This window comes from Vicia villosa, linkage group LG2 (genome assembly GCF_029867415.1).
Source record: "Vicia villosa cultivar HV-30 ecotype Madison, WI linkage group LG2, Vvil1.0, whole genome shotgun sequence".
Classification (NCBI taxonomy): domain Eukaryota; kingdom Viridiplantae; phylum Streptophyta; class Magnoliopsida; order Fabales; family Fabaceae; genus Vicia; species Vicia villosa.
Window position 1 is genome coordinate 194,420,407 of NC_081181.1, and position 7,034 is coordinate 194,427,440.

At 37.5% G+C, this 7,034-nt stretch overlaps 1 non-coding gene across 1 annotated transcript; it reads left to right on the plus strand.

Moving 5' to 3' along the window:
* Positions 1–1,796: 1,796 nt before the first annotated feature.
* LOC131654413 (small nucleolar RNA R71) lies at positions 1,797–1,903 on the plus strand. Its single transcript, XR_009299453.1, has one exon. It is a non-coding gene; the product is annotated as a small nucleolar RNA R71 (small nucleolar RNA).
* Positions 1,904–7,034: the final 5,131 nt, after the last annotated feature.

Below are 7,034 nucleotides of genomic sequence, written 5' to 3' on the forward strand. Positions count from 1 at the left end.
TCTTGATATTCCCCACGCCAGTTGTCATCTTCAAAAATTGGCGGTATAGGAATTCTTAGGATCTCGGTTTCCTTATGTGGTTCGGATTTTATTTCATTTACACACTCGTCGATTATGTCAGCAGAGCAGCATGTGTCAATTATAGAAGGTGCTTTTAGGAATTGGGAAAGAATGAATTTGATTTTCTCTTCTCCTACTTTGAAGGTAAGCTTTCCTCGCTTAACGTCTATAATTGCACCAGCAGTTGCTAAGAATGGTCTTCCTAATATGATCGCGATGTTAGAATCTTCTTGGATATCCATTATGATGAAGTCAGTTGGGATGTAGAATTGGCCTACACGCACAGGGATATTTTCTAACATTCCTACAGGGTATTTAACTGAACGGTCAGCTAGTTGAAGAGACATTCTCGTTGCCTTAAGCTCACCCAGATTTAGTTTCTTACAGGTCGAAAGAGGCATCAAACTAACACTGGCTCCTAAGTCGCACAAGGCCTTTTCTATAATAGTCTTTCCTATTACGCAGAGTATAGAAAAGCTACCAGGATCTTTCAGTTTGGGAGGCATGTTATTTTGGATGATAGCGCTACATTCAGCGGTAAGTGTTACAGTTTCGTTATCCTCGAGTTTCTTTTTGTTCGATAAAATTTATTTTAAGAATTTAGCGTACGAAGGCATTTCAGTTATGGCTTCTGTGAAAGGTATGGTTATGTTTAATTGTTTCAGAAGTTCTACAAATTTTTAAATTGCGCTTCGGTTTTGGATTTAGCTAATCTCTGAGGGTAAGGAATTGGTGGCTTATAAGGTGGTGGTGGAACGTAAGGTTTTTCTTTTTCAGGTTCCACTTCGGTGTTGTTCTCATTGGTCTTAGCAGTTTGATCATCAGTTGATGTCTTTTTGGTTTCCTTTGGCTCTTGTTGTGACATGGGTGCTTTTTGAGTTCTAGGATCGATAGGTCCATCGTAGTTCGTTCCACTTTATAGTTTTATCGCGTTCGCATGTCCTTTAGTATTAGGTTGTGGTTGAGCAGGAAACGTGCCAGCAGGGGCAGCAGTAGGTGCTTGTTGTTGAGCTACTTGTGAAATTTGAGTTTCTAACATTTTGTTATGCGTAGCTAAAGCATCTACTTTGTTCGATAATTGTTTTAGTTGCTCGCTATTGTGGACGTTTTGATTTAGGAAGTCTTTGTTGGTTTGTTGTTGGGAAGCTATAAAGTTTTCCATCATGATTTCTAGGTTCGACTTCCTAGGGGCGTTTTAAGCAGCTACAAGCGCTTTTTGATAGCCAGGTGGGACAGCAGGTGCTTGTCCAGGCGCGTACATCGCATTGTTGTTCTTATACGAAAAGTTTGGATGGTTCTTCCATCCAGGGTTGTACGTGTTAGAATAAGGGTTTCCTTGAGCATAGTTTACTTGATCAGATGGGATATCAGTCAAGAGTTGACATTCGGCAACTACGTGTCCAGTCAATCCACAAATCTCGCAGTTAGGTGCTACAGCAGCAGCGGTGGCTGAACGAGTGATGGTTAAGTTTTCGATCTTTTGAGTTAAAGCGTCTACTTTAGTGTTAACGTGGTCTATACCACTTACTTCGTACATTCCTCCTTTGGTTTGGGTTTTCTCTAGAGCGGCTTGTTCTCCACCCCATTGGTAATGGTTTTGTGCCATGTTCTCTATGAGGTTGTATGCTTCATCATGGGGTTTGTCCAACAATGCTCCGCCAGCAGTGGCATCTATAGTCATTTTAGTGTTATAAAGGAGACCACCATAGAAAGTATGGATGATCAGCCATGGTTCGAGTCCATGATGAAGGCATAGTCTAAGCATGTCCTTGTATCGTTCCCAAGCTTCGAAGAGTGATTCGTTGTCTTTCTGGGTAAATCTGTTGAGTTGACCTCTTAGCATAGCGGTTTTGCTAGGCGGAAAGTATCTAGCTAAGAATACTCTCTTCAATTCGTCCCATGTAGTTATGGAATTAGAAGGTAGGGATTGAAGCCACGCTCTAGCTCTATCTCTCAAGGAGAAAGGAAAGAGGCGTAATCGAATAGCTTCAGAACTAACGTTGTTAGCTTTGACAGTGTCGGCATATTGCACGAACACAAATAAATGGAGGTTGGGGTCGTTTGCAGGGCTTCTAGAGAATTGGTTCTGTTGAACAGCTTGTACCAACGAAGGTTTCAGTTTGAAATTGTTTGCCTCAATCGCAGGTGGTGCGATACTTGAGTGCGGTTCAGCACGTGAAGGAGCGGCGTAGTCTCTAAGAGGACGAATAGCAGCCATCTCTAACTTCGGGGTAATTTGATTGATTTGATCAGTAAAGATCAATTCCTGATTAATCGGAATTGGTGCTACTTCGGGAAGGTTGCGAGCTCGATGTTTGACGTTAATGAAACGTTCGATCTCGTTAATTTGTTGTATTAAATCTCCTCCTTGTGAACGAGTATTTGGCATACAATCGTTCAAAAAGAAAGGAAAGAATTGCCCTAGTCTCTACGGTGTAACAGTGAGTTACGATATTGACTTAAATAGTCTCCGGCAACGGCGCCAAAAACTTGATCGCGACTTTACGTGTCTATAAATCTTATGACTGCAAGTGCACAGTCGTGTCGTGTAGTTTTAAAAGATATCGAATCCACAGGGACTATGAATCGATCTACCGTTATCTAAGGTTACTATGTAAAGCTAAGGCTACTAATATTTTGATTGTTTCTAAGGGGAAGTGATTGTGAATACTAAGAAATATAATAATAGACCGATATCAGTATGTATTTCGTTTAACTTTAGGTGATCTGAAGGTCCATTGGCTAATGTATTAATTCGATTAAAAATCTTTATTAATTCAATTGATTAAAAGTCCTCCTCTCAAACTCTTGCTCTGTTGATTTAGACCACCATCCTAACTCGTAATGTAAGCTTACGCCATCCCATTAGATTTTAGAAAAGCTTTTTGGAAACAACGTAATTAATAAAATGCTTGTTTTATGAAGTTGTTATCTATTTAAATCTCCTAATCTCAAACTTTCGCTTTGTTGACTCGGAGCATGCTAATATCCCTAACGTACGCTTTTGCCATCCCGCGCGAGTGTCAAAACATTTTTTGAATATAAATAAGTTCTAATTAGTTTTAATACGCTTTCGCCATCCTTAAAACTAATGTCCTATGTCTACTATCCAGTTAAAGATCTCAAACTTTCGCTCTATTGATTTTAACCTTTGACCGTCTTAACCCCTCAAACTTTCGCTCTATTGGTTTTAAGACTTACTAATTAAATTAGACATACAAACCAAAAACAAGTGATATTTAATAAAATATAATTAAGCCAATTTATTTCGGATCCCACAGTTAACTTACTTTACATACCGATATCTTAGTTAATTAGGCAGACATATTAATACGGTTAAACATGCATAAATTCATTTGGTTCATAATAAAAGGCATGTTAAATGGCATACAATATATTATGCAATAACAATAATAAATAAAGCGGTAAATGATAAACCTGAAATAAAATAAATCTGAATTGAATTGAATCTTGAAGTATCGAACTTCCACCACAGGTTGGCTGGATCGTTCTTCGGAAATAAACGGGCAGAAATTTAAAACAAGGAATAAAAAGGATAAATCTAACGTAAGGCTAGATTTATAAAAGGTTCACAACAATTTCCGGTGTAGAAATTTCTGTGAGAAAATAAAATGGTTTAATTGAAAGCAGGAAAGAAAATAATGGTCGCGGAGTAATTTCGGCAGCACTTCGTTAGTAGAAAATCGGACAGATTGAAGTGAAGTAGCTGCCTCTATTTATAGGCGAGCCTTTGCAGTTGGAACGCGTGAATGTAGGACTTCTGGGTTAGGAACTCGGAGACGCACGACTCCACTTCTTTAGGGAGACTTAGCCAATGACTTGAGACATGCGTCCCAAGTGGAGAAAATATAAGGGGAGTTGGAGACGGACGTCTCCTCGTCGTGACGTGACAGAGAGAGACGTTGGAGACGGGCGTCTCCACGTGCCCTTTAGGTCTTTCCAGCTCCTTTGTGGGCTGGTCTCTCTCTTTGGGCTTTTTGGGTCTCCTTTGTGGGTTGGTCTCTCTCTTTGGGCTTTTTATTAATAGAATAATAGAATGAATATTATTTAGTGATTTATTAAATAATTATTTAATTAGGGAAGGGTAAGGTTGGAATTAGGTATTAGAGGTCTAAGGGTTAGTATTGGAATAAAAGAGAATTATAAGTTGAGAAAAGTGAGAGTTACGTAGAAAAGTGAAAACATCGTAGAAGTGAGAAGAGGAAGAAGAACAAGCTAGAGAGGAAGATCAAGGAAGAACTAGGGCAATTTCAAGAATCAATCTCCGCAGGATTTTCTGAGCAATTTCGAGGTAAGGGGGGTTTCCATGCTATTATTCTTGATATGGGTTTAGGTATAATGATATGATTTGGGGTTTTGGGAATTTGTCGTTATGAGATAATTTTGATGATTGTTGATTTTTGATTTATGAATTCTATATTGTTATGATGATTGTTGTTGGAATGATAATTGGTTGCAATTGTTGTTATGAGATTGTATAATTATGAAGTGTATGATGTAAATGTGTTGTTGTTGCGTGTTCGTGTGTCAGAGTCGGAATGAAGTTACCAACAATTTTGAAAAGGGATTTTGTTCTTGAAATTGCTAGAATTGAAATGTTAGGGTTTGGATTTGGATTCAAAACTTTTGTGCTAGAAATCATGTTTTAAGGTTTCTAATTGTTGATACATGATAGATATAGGTTGCTATGTATTTAACTTGTATTATAGTGATGTTTAGATGAGATTTTGAGGGGATTTGAGTCGGAACTCGGGAGCTATTCGCAGGAAAAATGTAGGATTTTTATAAAACTTCAAAAATTCATAACTCGAGTTTCGGGTGTCCGTTTGACTCACCGTTCGAACCTGGAGGGACCTAATACAGTTTACTTTCTTGTAAAAATTGTTTCAAGTCCTAGAATTAAATTTAAATAAGGTCTAATGTGATTTTAAGGTGTCAGTGTAAAATGTCGGTGTCGGGTTTGTTGAAATACTTTGAAAAATCACAACTTTTGTTCCGTGTGTCCGACTTGCACGCCGTTCGAATCGTTGGAAAGCTGGTTTCGTGTACTTTTTGTTAAAATTATTTTCAATACCTAAATTATAATAATTCGATGCATTATATGTGTTTTCGTATATGTTACGATGTTTATAACTGTCAAATGTTGAGTTTGGTTGTGCGAATGTGTGTTGTAGTTGTGGATTGTGATTGCTGCAGGTTTTGATATGTATATGTGATGTGTTGGACAGTTGTGGTATGATGTAGTGACTGTATGATAGTCATATGAATTGGTAGTTATTGTATGTTGTTGTTGAATGCATATTATCTATTATGAATGTGCATATTGTGTTGTGGTAATTCTCTGTGAATTACGGTAAGTGTGTGGCTTACGTGTGATCAGGAAGATCGTGTTGTATGCATATTATCTATTATGAGTGTGCATATTGTGTTGTGGTAATTCTTTGTGAATTACGGTTAGTGTGTGGCTTACGTGTGATCAAGAGCATCGTGTGATATGCATGTTGTTATTTGTGATCATGCATATTGTGTTGATTGTGCATTGCATAACATAGCATTGAGACTGCTAGATAAAAATCTATGGTAGATGCCTAGTAGGTCCGGACTCAATTGTGGAGTCGTGGTTGAGATATTTTGTATGCGAATTATCCGGATTCTTTTAAGAATCGGGTTCGATTGAATGAACCATGAATTGGTGTGGTCATGAAATAGGGATCATACTTGACCATGAAATAGGGGTCGTGGGTGTGATTATGAAATAGGGTTCACACTGGACCATGAAAAAGGGGTCGAGAGTTCTGACTGGAACTGTGGTCATGAACCACGATGTTTTGGTACCACATGCATTGTGTCAAGTCATTGAGTCACATTGCATTGTCATTATTATTATATGTTTGTTGAGTTGTGATTGGGAGGGACATGTGTGTCGTGATATGTGTATTGTGGAGTTGCATAAATGAATGGATCTGTGATGACTTGTTTATGATATTGTGATTGATGCGTTAATTTATACTGTGATGAATGTTTGAATAAATGAAGTTTGTATATGCACTAGTGTGATGTTATGTGAACATGAACCACGACCTGTGAATTATGTTATTATATCTGTTCCTATATTTTTTGTAATGGTATGTGAGTACTCACCCTTTCTGCTGATATTTCCCCTACCATGGGAAATGGGCAGGTACTCAAGAATAGTAGTGGAAGTCAAGGATAGCACTATGGAAGTTTTCTGTGTTGTTAGTTCGAGTCGCTCTAATATGTAACACGGGATGTTTTTGGGGATTATTTTAGTTGTTATTTTTAATTGAATTTTGTTACGTATCTGTTTTTTATTCAAATATTTGAGGACCACGATTTGTGTGGAGTTTTGGAATAAGTTGGCAATTGTGCCGTGATTATTTTCAAATAAAATACTATTTCCGCTATTTTTATTGATTAATGAGAAATGAATAGATGAAGTAATTGAGACTTCATATTCTATTTGGCTTGAAATGACGTGACATTCCACTTTTGTTTGTGAACTCTGATAAATTTTTATTATTTTACCGTATTTTTATAAAATGGAAAAGTGGGGTGTTACAAGTGGTATCAGAGCAGGTCGGTCTGTCCAGCCAATGTTGTCTAATGTTGTTTGTTGTAACACCCTTCTAAAACCCCCACGGAAAATATAATAAAAATTTAGAGTAAAAATGAAATACAAGGATGTCACAACTTCTTTAACATAAAATACTATAGTCATTTGTCATGCCACACGAGGAACCATTTAACATAAATACAATTCATGTTCAACACAGCGGATTATAATTCATAACATTGCATATTCATCATCATTCATGCAAGTTCTCTAATACAATTATAAACAACAAAGACCGACATAATAATTCGTCTCTAAACTAGCGTTCCCCAGTGTTACAATCAGAGCATGACTTGACACGAACTAAGGGCTAGCCTAT